We start from the raw sequence: 15612 nt of genomic DNA on the forward strand, positions 1-15612 counted from the left end.
CTTGGAAAATGTTGTATGCCAGATGCTCACAGAGAGAGACAGAGCCACTGGGCACTCCAAGTATCAAGACTACAAAGCAGAACAGTGGCGTTGTTTAATAGCTTGCAACGATGCTAAACAGAAGAAGATTATTTTTCAGGAAAAATGCTGACATGCAGGACTGGCTTAGGTAAAGGTGGAAGTAGGGGAAGAAAGAAAAAAAGAAAGAAAAAAGAAAGAAAGAAAAAAAAAAGAGAGAGAGAGAGAGAGAGAGAGAGAGAAAGAAAGAAAGAAAGAAAGAAAGAAAGAAAGAAAGAAAGAAAGAAAGAAAGAAAGAAAGAAAGAAAGAAAGAAAGAAAGAGGGGAGGAAGGGGAGGAAGGGAAGGAGGAGGAGGAAAAGAAGAAGAAGAAGAAGAAGAAGAAGAAGAAGAAGAAGAAGAAGAAGAAGAAGAAGAAGAAGAAGAAGAAGAAGAAGAAGAAGAAAGAGGAAGGAAGGAAGAAAGAAAGAAAGAAAAGGAAAGAAAAGAGGAAAGGATGAGGGAGGGAAAGAAGAAAAGAAAGAAAAGGAAGGGGAGAAGGACAAAGGAAGATAGGTAGGAAGGAAGAGAAAAAGAAAGAAAGAAAGAAAAAAGGAAGGAAGGAGGATGAAAGGAGGGAAGTGGGAGGGAGGAAAAGAAGAAAAGAAAGAAGGAAGGAAGAGAAGAAGGAGGGAGAAGAAGGAGGGAGGGAGGGAAGGAAGGAAGGAAGGAAAACAGGAGGGACTCTGCTGCAAATTTGTAATTTGTTTCCTGGTCTAAAGTTTCATCGATTGTCAACTCCCAGAACTAAAATAGCCATGATATAAGGCTCTGCCCTTCTTTGCCAACCCATTAAAACAGAGGCTTCCATTTGCATTGTCTTATTCAGCAATATGAATTGCTGTGAGTCGACCCTGCCCCTTTGTTCTGTCCAGAACAGCATTGGGCCAACTTTTAAATAATGTACGTTGGCATATTGCAGCGTAGTATTGAATCGGAATAGAGGATGGCAGGCTCATTTTACTCCTTGGTGTTTCCCTGATGTCTTCCTCCTGAAGGTTCAACAGAACCATCCTGTATCGCTGGCTTGGCTTTGTAGCTGATGAATTCCCTGGGTGATTCATCTCAAGGATAACGATGCACTTATGCACTCTACCTTATATAATTCTGTCCAACTCTGTACCTTCTAGTTACCATGAATTGTAACTTTCATAATTCCCCTCCTCCCTGCCTGGCTATTAGCCAGATTGGGGTTAGAGGTAAATTATCAATACTGTTGTCCAATGGGCACCATATATATGTTCTTGCTTTCCTAGACCCTTGGGAAGGCTCTGACTTTTGACTCAAAAGTACCAAATTGGAGGAGGAGGAGGAGGAGGAGGAGGAGGAGAAAAATAAGAAGAAGGGGGAAGGAAAGAGGAAGGAGGAGGAGGGAAGAAGAAAAAGGGAGGAGGAGGAGGAGGAGGAGGAGGAGGAGAGGAAGGAGGACAACTACAACAAAATAGGAAGAAGGGGAGGAGGAGGAAGGAAGGAGGAGGAGGAGGGAAGAAGAAGGAAGAAGAGGAAGGAGGAGGAGGCGGAGGAAGACTGTGGGGTCCTTGGTGTTCTCTGAGCTTGGTTGTTTTCTTGCAGATGTTTCACGATCTTCAAACACAGCTACTATATCAGAATGGTCTAGGACAGGTAGTCCTTGACTTACGACCACAATTGAACCCCAGAAGAAGAAGAAGGACAACCATCCCTGTTGCTCTTCTCCAAGCATCAAGATTGACAGGAGTGTACCCTCTGTGTGTTGATCGGTGGTGGAATTCAATTTTTTTTTACTACCGGTTCTGTGGGCATGGCTTGGTGGGCGTGGCAGGGGAAAATACTTCAAAATCTCCATTCCCACCCCACTCCAGGGGAAGGATACTGCAAAATCTCCATTCCCTCCCCACTCCTGGGGGAAGGAAGGATATTGCAAAATCTCCATTCCCACCCCACTCTGGGGCCAGCCAGAGGTGGTATTTCCCGGTTCTCTGAACTACTCAAAATTTCCGCTACCGGTTCTCCAGAACCTGTCAGAACCTGCTGAATTTCACCCCTGGTGTTGATGTGTGTGTGTGTGTGTGTGTGTGTGTGTGTGTGTGTGTGAGAGAGAGAGAGAGAGAGAGAGAGAGAGAGAGAGAGAGAGGGAGGGAGGGAGAGGGAGAGGGAGCTTAAGTAATCTTCAGGTTATTTGCTAATAAAATCCTTAGAGTTTTCATGCAGCTAGTTCTTAAGCAATATGGAAAGAATGTTGTTTGTTATGTTTTTGGAAAGGGCAGAATATGATAATTTATATTGTCATCGTCCCCCTATCCCCCCCCCTTTTGGTCATATATTTCGCAAGGATTTTTATGGCACTCCGCAGGATCCGAGAGATTTAACTGCTTTTGACTGAGCAGTGTGATGCATCAAATTGAGCAGCGCTGCACAGTACCACAAAGCAAATAGCATTGTGTACCAAAGATGTGATTGCTTTGCACATTGTGCATTCCCTCTGTGTATGGGACTAGAAGACCTGGGTTTTATGTGTGTGTGTATGTGTGTGTGTATATGTGTGTGTTTAACTTTGCTCATTCCATGCATAATTCATAGCTTCCATGGTGCTTGTGCAGATCCTACAACCGAAAATGAAAGAATGGTAATCGGAAGAGACAAGCCAACATTTCTGTGAAGCTGAAGACGGCTTTCAAAAGGAAAAACTCTTTGGAGTCAAGTTCAACGCCTGCTCATTTCACAAACACAATATGTGCTTTTCTCGGCAATGTTATGAAACTGATTTACCACTGGCTTCTTCTACATTATCGTCTGACTTCCCAGTCTAGTCTTTGTATCCCCCACAAAATAGACTATTCGTAACACAAGGTGGAACGGTGGAGTCCTTGGTGTTTCTCTGAGCTTGGCTGTTGGTTTGCGGAGATTTCATTACCCAAATAGGTAACATCATCAGTGCCAATGGGTATAATGAAACATCTGCAAACAAGCAAACATCTGCAAGTCAACAACCAAGAATAGACAGCATCAAGAGCAATACAGCCCTTCTCTTCCTCTCTGTCCCTCTATCCCTCTGTCTCTTTCTCTCGCTCTCTCCATCCATCCACCATATATCTCAGTCTAGCTATCTGTCTCTCTGTGTGTGTCCCTCTGTTTCTTTCCATCTCTGCATCTATCCATCTCTCTCATCTACATCTATCTATCTATCTATCTATCTATCTATCTATCTATCTATCTATCATCCATCCATCCATCCATCCATCCATCCATCCATCTATCATCCATCTAATCTAATCTAATCTAATCTAATCTAATCTAATCTAATCTAATCTAATCTAATCTAATCTAATCTAATCATCTAATCTATCTATCCACCCATCCATCTCACTCTCTCTCTCGCTATCTGTGTCTCTCTCTGTCCCTCTGTCTCTTTCCCTCTCTGCATCCATCCATCTCTCTCATCTGTCTATCTATCTATCTATCTATCTATCTATCTATCTATCTATCTATCATCCATCCATCCATCCATCTATCATCCATCTAATCTAATCTAATCTAATCTAATCTAATCTAATCTAATCTAATCTAATCTAATCTAATCTAATCTAATCATCTAATCTATCTATCCACCCATCCATCTCACTCTTTCTCTCTCTAGCTATCTGTGTCTTTCTCTGTCCCTCTGTCTCTTTCCCTCTCTGCATCCATCCATCTCTCTCATCTGTCTATCTATCTATCTATCTATCTATCTATCTATCTATCTATCTATCTATCATCCATCCATCCATCCATCCATCTATCATCCATCTAATCTAATCTAATCTAATCTAATCTAATCTAATCTAATCTAATCTAATCTAATCTAATCTAATCTAATCTAATCTAATCATCTAATCTATCTATCCACCCATCCATCTCACTCTTTCTCTCTCTAGCTATCTGTGTCTTTCTCTGTCCCTCTGTCTCTTTCCCTCTCTGCATCCATCCATCTCTCTCATCTGTTTATCTATCTATCTATCTATCTATCTATCTATCTATCTATCATCCATCCATCCATCCATCTATCATCCATCTAATCTAATCTAATCTAATCTAATCTAATCTAATCTAATCTAATCTAATCTAATCATCTAATCTATCTATCCACCCATCCATCTCACTCTCTCTCTCGCTATCTGTGTCTCTCTCTGTCCCTCTGTCTCTTTCCCTATCTGCATCCATCCATCTCTCTCATCTCTCTCATCTGTCTATCTATCTATCTATCATCCATCCATCCATCCATCCATCCATCCATCCATCCATCCATCTAATCTATCTATCCACCCATCCATCTCACTATCTCTCTCTCTCTCTCTAGCTATCTGTATGTCTGTCTGTGTCTCTCTCTCTCTCTCTCCCTGTCTCTGTCTCTGTCTCTGTCTCTGTCTCTGTCTCTGCCTCTGCCTCTATCTAATTATCTATCATCTATTATATCTATCATTTATCTCTATCTATTTCTATCATCTAGCTAGCTAGCTAGCTATCATCTATTGCAATAGCCATAGCCATAGCACTTAGACTTATATATCGCTCAGGGGCGAAATCTACTTACCTTCCCTACCGGTTTGGAAGTGTGCACGCCATGTACTCGCTTCACACACACACGTGCCTCACGTATGATTTTGGACCCTCTGCACATGCACAAAGCCTTATGCGCATGTGCAGAGGGTAAAAAACAGGTTACTTCCTGGTTAAAACCAGGAAGTAATGATGTCTGGGCGGGTGGGCGGAGCCTCGTGCTGCCACCGCTACCAGTTCTCCAAACTACTCGCCGCCGCTACCAGTTCACCTGAACTGGTGTGAATCGGTAGCATTTCACCCCTGATACTGCTTCACAGTGTTTTACAGCCCTCTCTAAGCGGTTCACAGAGTCAGCACATTGCCCCCAACAATCTGGGTCCTCATTTTACCCACCTCGGAAGGATGGAAGACTGAGCCAACATTGAGCCCTGTCAGGATCGAATTCCTGGCTGTGGGCAGAGTTTGCCTGCCATACTGCATTCTAATCACAATGCCGCTCATAACACTTTAGAATCTAAGGTTGAGCCAACTTCACTTAAGAACAAGTTTTGCAATAATCTCTTCTAACTATCTGAGCCAGAGATACAAATGAAAAATGTTTCCTTAGCTTTCATAAGGATTGGAAATCTCCCCTTCCTTCTGAACCGTCTTTGTGACTTTGCCCTAAAGCCGAATCTGGCTGAATGATGTTATCATCATTCTACTGTCATGCACTCTCGGTGGTTTTGCTGGGATCACACGGTTAATCTAAAGAAACTGCGGGTGGGTGAACTTTAAATTAAACTAGAGTTCAAGATTCATTTCGGTCTTCTCCAAAGCTGTTAGACTGGAGGCTAAAACTTATGAAGAACGGTTGCAGGAACTGGATATGTCGAGCATGGTGAACAGAAGGACTAAGGGTGACATGATAGCAGTGTCCCACTATCTAAGCTATTGCCACAAAGAAGAGGGAGTCAACCTATTCTTAAAAGCACTGGAAGGCAGGATAAGAAGCAACGGATGGAAACTAATCAAGGAGAGAAGCAACCTAGAAATAAGGAGAAATTTCCTGGCAGTGAGAACAATTAATCAGTGGAACAACTTGCCACTAGAAGTTGTAGATTTTTAAGAAGAGATTGGACAACCATTTGTCCAGAATGGTATAAGGCAGTGCTATCAAACTCGCGGCCTGTGGGCCGGATGCGTCATGCACTGGCCACACCCATGCCCAGTTTAGCGAAGGGGAAAAAAAAGTCGCGATATGTCATGTGACGACGCTGTGACGAAGTGAGTTTGGTATAGGGTTTCTTGCTTCAGCAGGGGGTTAGATTAGAAGACTCCAAGGTCCCGTCTGTTATTCTCTTATCTCTATTATTCTGCGAAGTTTGGGCACTGCAATATTTGCTTGCAAACATTTGGCACAGATCTTTTCTTTTCTTTTTTCTTTTTTTGTAAATGTTCGAATCTTTATAAATTACAGTGCTGTTCTATAACTTACAAGAACCGAACAGCCAATATTTGGGCTTCCCCCAAAAAAGTATTATGGGAGAAATTTACCTATTATTGGAATTTTATTCCTTATCCTGTCCGTTTCTGAGCCGAGATCAAGGAAACAGCAGGCAGTTGCGTGAAATTAAGTTTATTATTCTTGACTCAAGGGCGACGACAGCGTGCTGTTAGGTGAGCTGCCACAAAGACCCCCTTCGTCCAACATATTATATGCATTACAATCAAAGCCCTTTTTTTAAATTAAATTTTTTATTGTTAAAAAGTACAAACAAACATACCAACGACAATAAAACAGACAAAACAAATAAACATAAATCAAATCTTTACATCTTCTTTTTAGACTTATCGCATCGGTAGTCTGTATTTATATTTATACCTTTTTTCTATCTTTTTCTAATATATCTTTTGTATCTATAGTCCTAATACATCGTCTCTTTGCGTTTTCTTTTTTTTTTTATTGAAAAAGTTTTACAATTACATTTTCTCCCCATTTCCCCACCCCCAACCCTCCCTAACCTCCCTAACCCTCCCTAACCCCCCCCTAACCCACCCCTCCCCCCCGGACTTCCACAGAATATAATCCAAATCAAAATCCCCTTTTTATAAAACTTGAACCCCTCGCCCCCAATATATTTTTTCATCTTCACAAAATTCAAATATTTCTATCTTTGTATAATACTTTCAGTTAAAAGCTATCTGATACTTCCTAGTTTGATATTTGTTCTGCACATAATCTATCCACTTTTTCCACTCCCATTCATAAGTCTCTTGTGAACGATCTTTTAGATATGCTGAAATCTTCGCCATCTCTGCAAAGCTGGCCATCTTCAAAGTCCATTCCTCAATAGTGGGCATAACTTCATTTTTCCAGTATTGACCTATCAGTAATCTCGCTGCTGTTATCATATACAATATCAACTTTATTTCACCCAATGTAAAACCCTTAACTATACCCAATAAAAACAATTGTGGAGAAAATTGAATTTTTTTCTTCAAAACATTCTGCATGACCCACCAAATTTTTATCCAAAAAGCCTTCACATTCTTACAAGTCCACCACACATGATAATATGTAGCATCTAAGCAGTCACATCTCCAACATTTTGGTTGAACATTAGGGTACATGCACGACAATTTCTTAGGATCTAAATGCCATCTGTAAAACATTTTATAAAAATTTTCCCTCAAATTCTGCGACTGTGTGAATTTAACATTCTGAACCCAAATTTTTTCCCATGTTTCCAACATCACTGGTTCTGCAAAATTTTGTGCCCACTTAATCATACAATCTTTAACCAATTCAGTTTCTGAGTCCCTTTCTAACAAAACATTATAAAGCCTTTTAATACGCATTGGACCTTTCTCTTTTATATGTCTAACCAATTCTTCCTCATGCAACATTATACCAATTTTTTGGTCCTCTTTCCACCTCAGTTGAAGTTGATTATACTGTAACCAAGTTAGATTAATCCCTTCATCCAACAGTGTCTCTAATGTCTTCAGTTGCCATCTGCCCACATCTCTTCGCGTTTTCTTAATCGACATATTTAATTTACTATGTTCTTTAATTGGTACTTAATTTTTTTATCAATACTTTTTATCTTCTCATTTGTATCCCCATCCTTGTTTTCCTTTCCTCTTCTCCAACCAGTTATACCATTTCTACCATACTAAATAATAGTCTGTTTCCTCCTTTTCCTGTATTTCCTTTGTAAGTTTGTCCATTTCTGCACATTCCATAATTTTACTAATTATTTTTTCTTCTATTGGTATATCCTCATTCTTCCAATTCAGGGCAAAAACTATTCGTGCTGCCGTTAGTATATGAATAATTAGGTATTTTATTTCTTTTTCGTATTGTCCTGTGATTATTCCTAATAAAAAGTTTCCCAGTTTAGCATCATTCCATATAAGGAACTTGCTAGGGTTGTAATTTTTCCGGGAATCCATTTATCTAAGAAGATATTTTTGGAATGCAAGCCTTGTCTCGTTTCCATGGGTAAACTATCATCAAGACCTTTGAAAAGTTAGAAGGCCAACAAGATCTTAAAATAATACAGGGTTTCAGAGGCTTAATTAAAATGTAAATGTCCTTAATCAGTGTTTCGCAATCTTGGAAACTTGAAGGCACGTGGACTTCAACTCCCAGAATTCCCCAGCCAGCTGAATAGGGAATTTTGGGAGTTGAAGTCCACGTGCCTTAAAGTTCCCAAGATTGAGAAGCAATGCTCTTAATACTATAAATGTTTTTACATTATGATCCACATTTATTGTTATGGATAGAATTACAGAATTGGTCTAGTTGGTCATCCAGTCCAATTCCTTGCCCTGGGGAAGATCTACTGGAAATCCTCGACTTACAGCCATTCATTTAGTGACCATTCAAAGCTGCAACGGCAATGGAAAAAAGTGACTTATGACTGTTTTTCAAACTTATGTTCGTAAAATGGGGCAAAACTCACTTAACAACTGTCTCACTTAACAACATGCATTTGGGATTCAATTGTGGTCGTATGTCAAGGACTACCTGTACTAGACCATTCTGATATATGACTATCCAGGATCTGTGTTTGAAGATCATGAAATATCTGCAAGAAAACAACCAAGCTCAGAGAACACCAAGGACCCCACCAAGGACCTCCTCCTCTTCTTTCTTCTTCTTCTTCTTCCCTCCTCTTCCTCCTTTCTTCCTCTTCCTTTTCCTCTTCTTCCTTTTTCTTCCGTTCTCCTCCTCCTTCCTTCCTCCTCCTCTTCCCCCTCCTCCTCTTCTTCTTCCTTCTTCTTCCCTCCTCTTCCTCCTTCCTTCCTCTTCCTCTTCTTCCTTCTTCTTCCATTCTTCTCCTCCTTCCTTCCTCCTCCTCTTCCCCCTCCTCCTCTTCTTCTTCCTTCTTCTTCCCTCCTCTTCCTCCTTCCTTCCTCTTCCTCTTCTTCCTTCTTCTTCCATTCTTCTCCACCTTCCTTCCTCCTCCTTTTCCTCCTCTTTTTTTTTATTTATTTTTATTTTTTTTTAATTTGATTTATATGCCGCCCTTCTCCGAAGACTCAGGGCGGCTTACAATGTGCTCAGCAATAGCCTTCATCCTTTTGTATATTTATACAAAGTCAGCTTATTGCCCCCACAAACTGGGTCCTCAATTTACCTACCTTAGAAAGGATGGAAGGCTGAGTCGACCTTGAGCCTTGGCGAGATTCGAACCCTGCAGCAATTGCAGGCAGCTGGTCTTAATAACCAGCTTAATAACAGGGTCCTTAAACCACTGTACTACCAAAGCTCTTCTTCTTCCTTCTTCTTCTTCCCCCCTCCTCCTTCCTTCCTCCTCCTCCTCTTCTCTTCTTCTTCTTCTTCCTCCTCCTCTTTATTTTCCCTTCCTCTTTCCCTCCTCTTCCTCTTCTTTCTTCTTCTTCCCCTCTCCTCCTTCCCTCCTCCTCCTCCTCTCTTCTTCTTCTTCTTCCTCCTCCTCCTCTTTATTTTCCCTTCCTCTTTCCCTCCTCTTCCTCTTCCTTCTTCTTCACTCCTCCTCCTCCTCTCCTCTCCATGGAGTGTGGCTTTAGCAGAATACTGAGAAGATACCACTGGTGCAGAATGCAACGACATGACTATTATCCCAAAGGTGCTTTTTTCAAGAGGCAACTGGACTTTCTGGTTTTTCTTTGAAGACATTTCACTTCTCATCCAAGAAGCTTCTTCAGCTCTGACTGGCAGCTGAGTCCAGCTGAAGAAGCTTCTTGGATGAGAAGTGAAAAGTCTTCAAAGAAAAACCAGAAAGTCCAGTTGCCTCTTGAAAAAAGCACCTTTGGGACAACTGTGACCTGGATGACTGAGAATCTCCATCGGACAACATGACTGTTAGTTTGGACAATCTGTTTATGCTGAATAACAGTTTTTGAGGACACCACACTGTCCACTGGTTGCTTTCCAAGTTAGGCTCAAAATGTTCACCTGTAAAGCTCCATGAAATAAGGCATTAGGATATATCGGGGTCTACCTTATTAAAACATACAAAGAATGGTTGCAGGAACTTGGTATGTCTAGTTTAATGAAAAGAAGGACTAGGGGGGTGACACGATAGCAGTGTTTCAATATCTCAGGGGCTGCCACAAAGAAGAGGGAGTCAAACTATTCTCCAAAGCACCTGAGGGCAGGACAAGAAGCAATGGATGGAAACTGATCGGCTTAGAACTAAGGAGAAATTTCCTGACAATTAACCAGTGGAACAACTTGCCTTTGGAAGTTGGGGTTGCTCCATCGCTGGAGATTTAGAAGGAGAAGGAGGAGAAGAAGAGGAAGAGGAAGAAGAAGAAGGAGAAGGAGAAGGAGAAGAAGGAGAAGGAGAAGAAGGAGAAGGAGAAGGAGAAGGAGAAGGAGAAGAAAGAGAAGAAGGAGAAGGAGAAGGAGAAGGAGAAGGAGAAGGAGAAGGAGAAGAAAGAGAAGAAGGAGAAGGAGAAGAAAGAGACGAAGGAGAAGGAGAAGGAGAAGGAGAAGGAGAAGGAGAAGGAGGAGAAGGAGAAGGAGAAGGAGAAGGAGGAGAAGGAGCAGCAGCAGCAGCTTCTTGGATGAGAAGCAAAACGTCTTCAAAGAAAAACCAGAAAGGTTGGGGGTGCTCCATCGCTGGAAATTTAGAAGGAGAAGGAGAAGAAGGAGAAGAAGAGGAAGAGGAAGGAGGAGGAGGAGAAGGAGGAGAAGGAGAAGGAGGAGAAGAAGAAGAGGAAGAAGAAGAAGAAGAAGGAGAAGGAGAAGGAGAAGGAGAAGGAGAAGGAGAAGGAGAAGGAGAAGGAGAAGGAGAAGGAGGAGAAGGAGAAGGAGAAGGAGAAGGAGGAGGAGAAGGAGAAGGAGGAGAAGGAGAAGGAGGAGGAGAAGGAGAAGGAGAAGGAGAAGAAGGAGAAGGAACAGCAGCAGCAACTTCTTGGATGAGAAGCAAAACGCCTTCAAAGAAAAACCAGAAAGGTTGGGGTTGCTCCATCGCTGGAGATTTAGAAGGAGGAGGAGAAGAAGAGGAAGAGGAAGAAGAAGGAGAAGGAGAAGAAGGAGAAGAAGGAGAAGGAGGAGAAGGAGGAGAAGGAGAAGGAGAAGGAGCAGCAGCAGCAGGTTCTTGGATGAGAAGCAAAACGTCTTCAAAGAAAAACCAGAAAGGTTGGGGGTGCTCCATCGCTGGAGATTTAGAAGGAGAAGGAGAAGAAGGAGAAGAAGAAGAGGAAGGAGGAGGAGGAGGAGAAGAAGAAGAAGGAGAAGGAGCAGCAGCAGCAGCAGTTTCTTGGATGAGAAGCAAAATGTCTTCAAACCAGAAAGTCCAGTTTGCCTCTTGAAAAAAGCACCTTTGGGACACCAGTGACCTGGATGACTGAGAATCTCCATAGACTTTTAAGAAGAGATTGGACAACCATTGGTCTGAAATGGTATAGAGGTTCCTGCTTGAACAAGGGGTTGGACTAGAAGACCTCCAAGATCCCTTCCAACTCTGTTATTCTGCTAAGAGTTCTGTCTTAGGACGGACTTCCTCAACAGAGACCCTCACCTTGAAGAACAGGTGGTCCCAGAAGCACATCTGCTTCCAACATCTGCCTGCATTCCAGAAAGCTATGCTATTTTAGCCAGCCTTTAACACATGGAATTTATGGGTGGCTCTCTTGATAATAGTATTGTTAATTATTTCTATTTCTGCTATTATAAGGTAAGCATTTTGGTTTTGAGGTCTCTCTTCAGAGCCTTTATCGATTGGGGAGGTTGATAAATATTTAACAATAAATACTTGCTGCTCAGCATTCTTTCAAAACCATCACACTCACATTGAAGCATTCTATTTAGCGACTTTTCTAGGGAGGAAGGTAAAATAACAAGAGTGTTGCAACCTCCAGAAAATGCTATATTTGGGGTCGTGTGGAAGAAAGGGGAAATTGGAGGTAAACGATGTCATTCCGTGCATGACTTCTCAGAAGTTCTACTGTATTCAACTGGATTCTTCCCTGAGTAAAGATGAGGAATTAGCAAAGCAGACGAGGGAAACAAATTTAGGGGAGAGAATCTGCCTTTCAAATTATTGCATGGATTTGTGGTGCTGGAAACACTTTCTGCTTCTTAATGTCATGCATTACACGCTAAGAGGGCTATAAAAGCAAAATGCGTCTCGATTCTGCTCTGGCAAATGAAAATCCCTTCATCCTCTTTGGATTTTTTCAAAAAGCAATTGCAACATGCAATTCTAAATTTGGAGCAGCAAATGTTTTGAAATTTTTTTTGGATCGCATCGCTCTAGAGAGTTGGTTTAATGAATAGGGGGAAAATGTTCCTGATTGTTTTGCGCTGAAGTCAACACTCGGTTCTTGTGGATTACAGCTTTCTTTCTTTCTTTCTTTCTTTCTTTCTTTCTTTCTTTCTTTCTTTCTTTCTTTCTTTCTTTCTTTCTTTCTTTCTTTCTTTCTTCCTTCCTTCCTTCCTTCCTTCCTTCCTTCCTTCCTTTTATATTTCACTCTCTCTCCCTTCCTTCTTTCACTCTCTCTCTCTTCCTTCGTTCTTTCTTTCACTCTCTCTCTTTCTCCTTCCTTCCTTCCTCTCTCTCCTTCCTTCCCTCCTTCTTCCTTCCCTCCTTCCCTCCTCTCTCTCCTTCCTTCCCTCCCTCCCTCCCTCTTTCTTTTTTCTTTCTTTCTTCCTTCCTTCCTTTCTTTTCTTCCTTCCTTCCTTCCTTCCTTCCTTCCTTCCTTCCTTCCTTCCTTCCTTTTATCTTTCACTCTCTCTCTCCCTTCCTTCCTTCCTTCACTCTCTCTCTTCCTTCCTTCTTTCTTTCACTCTCTCTTCCTCCTTCCTTCCTTCCTCTCTCCTTCCTTCCCTCCCTATTCCCTCCTTCCCTCCTCTCTCTCTCCTTCCCTCCCTCCCTCTTTCTTTTTTCTTCCTTCCTTCCTTCCTTCCTTCCTCCTTTCACTCTCTCTTCCTTCCTTCCTTCTTTCATTCTCTCCTCCTTCCTTCCTTCCATCCTTCCATCCACCCTTCCTTCCTTCCTTCTTTCACTCTCTCTCCCTTCCTTCCTTCCTTCCTTCCTTCCTTCCTTCCTTCCTTCCTTCTTCTCTTTCTTTCTCTCTCTCTCTCCTTCCCTCCCTCCCTCCTCTTCCTTCCTTCCTTCCTTCCTTCCTTCCTTCCTTCCTTCCTTCTTTCACTCTCTCCCTTCCTTCATTCCTTCGTTCGTCTCTCTCTCTCTCTCTCTCTCTCTCTCTCTCTCTCTCTCTCTCTCTCTCTCTCTCTCTCTTTCTCTCCCCATGTTGTTGTGAAAAATCCAACCACTTTCAAAGGGCAGAGGTGGACAAAATTATACAGAAGAGTAAAAGTTCACAGAACGAGTGACATAAAAACAAGAGAAAAATCAGTGCAATTCGGTTGGTTTGTACAGTGTAGGCGGTTGCCCAGTTTTTGTGCAGCTCCCAATTCTGATTTCATCAAAGCAGCTCATGCTCCACCTTGCTTGCATCCTCCAGTATTTCTGACAACACAGAGCAACGAAGCTGGTTTTGCAAACTGTGAACGCACTGAATGGCACTCTTAGACTTTTGCACTTTGTTCCTGTTCCCGTAGGACTGACCCGTTTGGAAGTAAGTGTTGTCAGCACACGTACCTTTCGTCTCTCTCTCCCCCCCCACCCCCCATGTTCTTCTGAAGAATGCACCCTGTGAAACAGTCTTGACACAAATGGTTGTTTTGCAAAGTTTAGTGAACTGGCTCAAGTCTTCAGGGACCAGCTGCACGCACGAATTCCAAACTGTCAAACAACATAGGGCACTGTGTGTGTTTAAGCATCTGCTGCCATCTGTCCTGACAAGGAAGAGCTTATGGATTTATAGAAAAAAACCCCACTCTCTGCCTATATTTGCTTCTCTCCTTCTCTTTTTAAAGCCGTTAACTAATCTCTGAATCGTAGGCATTAAATATAGCTAGACCCTGGCGCAATGGAGACAAGCTACTCACCCTAAGCTAAAAGAAAAGCAGGCAAAGAGACTCACCTGAATGGCAATCTTCAGCGTGGAATCATCCACAATCTGGGTGCAGACCAGCGAGTCGGGATCTTGGGGTATCCTGTAGATCTCGCCCATGATTAAGATCATTGGGATGGCGAGCAGGAAGGAGGCCACCCAGATGCAACTGATGAATTTTTTGGTCCGGCTCCTGGACATGATGCTCTTGGCTTTGAAAGGGTGACAGATGGCCATGTACCTCTCGACGCTGAGGCTGGCGATGTTGAGAGACGTCGCGTAGGTGCAAGCATCCCTCAGGAAGTAGTAGCACTTGCAGACGTCGTTGCCGAAAGCCCAGGGGTGATGGACCCAGATGAAGTTGTAGAGTTCGATGGGCATGCAGAGGAGGAAGATGAGCAGATCGGAGAACGCCAAGCTGGCCAGGTGATAATGCACGGTGCTTTGGAGGTTCTGCAGGGACTTCTTCCTCACCAGGGTGTAAGCAGTGATGGAGTTGCCTACCGTCCCCAGCAAGAAGAGCACCAGGTAGATGATGGTCACCATCACCTTGGAGTAGATGTCCGTGTTCACATCCAGATCCTCCTCGTTGGGTGGGATCATGGACCCAAGTCCTGAACCATTGGAGAGGTTCTCTGCTTCGGGCAGGACAGAATTAGCAGAGGGCAGTTGAAACTCACTCATAAGATATCCCAGCTGGTAGAGGGAAGAAGTTGTGTTGAGATGCATGGCTTGGGTCCCCAGCGCTGCACCCAAGGAGAGATGCAGTGGCTCCTTCAGGTACCCAAGCTTATTTTTCAAGCAGGAGACGGTGAGGGAGATGCAGCTGGCACCTTCCTGCCTGGCAGAGTGAAGCAAAAAAAAAAAAACACCTCCCACTATGCACCCTAAGAGGAAACTTGACTCAGTTTCATAGGAGAGAAAGGAGGAGCCTCCGGACCAGTCTCTCCGTTTCTGTGCAAGGGAGGGGAGGAACAGATTTAAGCAGCCCTCGTGCGGAGACGAGGGGCCAGAAAGCTGCAAGCAGCCGCTTCTCAGAGTGGATGCATCTTCACTCTGCAAACAGGCGGCTGTGTCTTTCCCTCGACCCTCCCTCTTCTCCCCCCTCCCCTTTGCTCTCTGTGCAAGCCACGAATTCCCATTCCCTCTAGATGGGAATTGCAATAATGTGCTTTAACAGGTCATGCGCCTCCCCTCCTCGTAGGATGAGCAAAGGAGCGTAAAGGACACCCATCCGGTTTGCAAAACAGGACACACATAATTCTTCGCTAAAGATAGATTTACCCCTATTTCTCCATCCCACCTGCACCCGGTTTAAACATTTTATTTATTTTTTTATTTATTTACTTGTCAAGCATATATAAGATAACGGATAAAAGTATAAACATGATTATGAACACGTGAAATGGATACAAATAAAAAGGGACATTAGGAAGACATTTGGTCTTTTGCATCCACCACCTCTTTCTAACGGCGTTCCTTTTAACGTATTCGCTTTTCACACCTACCGTTTTTTAAAATGTTTTAATTTTCTGGTTGTTTTATATTATGGATTTCGAGATTGTAAGCCACCCAGAGTCACTGGATGGTGAGATGG

General features: G+C 42.8%; 1 pseudogene; it reads right to left on the minus strand.

Moving 5' to 3' along the window:
* Positions 1–14010: 14010 nt before the first annotated feature.
* LOC139326545 (neurotensin receptor type 1 pseudogene) lies at positions 14011–14744 on the minus strand (annotated as a pseudogene).
* Between the last annotated feature and the right edge of the window lie 868 nt (positions 14745–15612).

Source organism: Pituophis catenifer, unplaced genomic scaffold (genome assembly GCF_029215685.1).
Source record: "Pituophis catenifer annectens isolate HBS135680 unplaced genomic scaffold, rPitCat1.0.hap2 SCAF_54, whole genome shotgun sequence".
In the NCBI taxonomy this organism is placed as follows: domain Eukaryota; kingdom Metazoa; phylum Chordata; class Lepidosauria; order Squamata; family Colubridae; genus Pituophis; species Pituophis catenifer.